Consider the following 325-nt stretch of genomic DNA (forward strand, 5'->3'; position numbering starts at 1 on the left):
TATAAAATAATGACTAAAATATTTAATCGGCTAACCCTGGTTAGTGTGCATACTCATTATGGATAATGAAGTAGTGGAGAATAATTTTATGGGAGAGGAACGAGCCCCGAGATGTTGAGAGGGACGACGATGGCGGTGGTTCGTCAGCAATGTCGTGAGGGTGAGTCTAGGTGAGACGAGTCCCTTGTATTCCTGAATGAGGTATTCTTTGCAATCAGGATCAATGAGAGGGATGTCCAGAAAATGTTTGATATGACACCGTCCTGAAATGGACAGTTCTTCGGAACATATCGATCATATATCCTTGCGAGGAATAATTTTGGTG

The sequence above is a fragment of the Lupinus angustifolius genome, chromosome LG03 (genome assembly GCF_001865875.1).
Source record: "Lupinus angustifolius cultivar Tanjil chromosome LG03, LupAngTanjil_v1.0, whole genome shotgun sequence".
Lineage (NCBI taxonomy): Eukaryota > Viridiplantae > Streptophyta > Magnoliopsida > Fabales > Fabaceae > Lupinus > Lupinus angustifolius.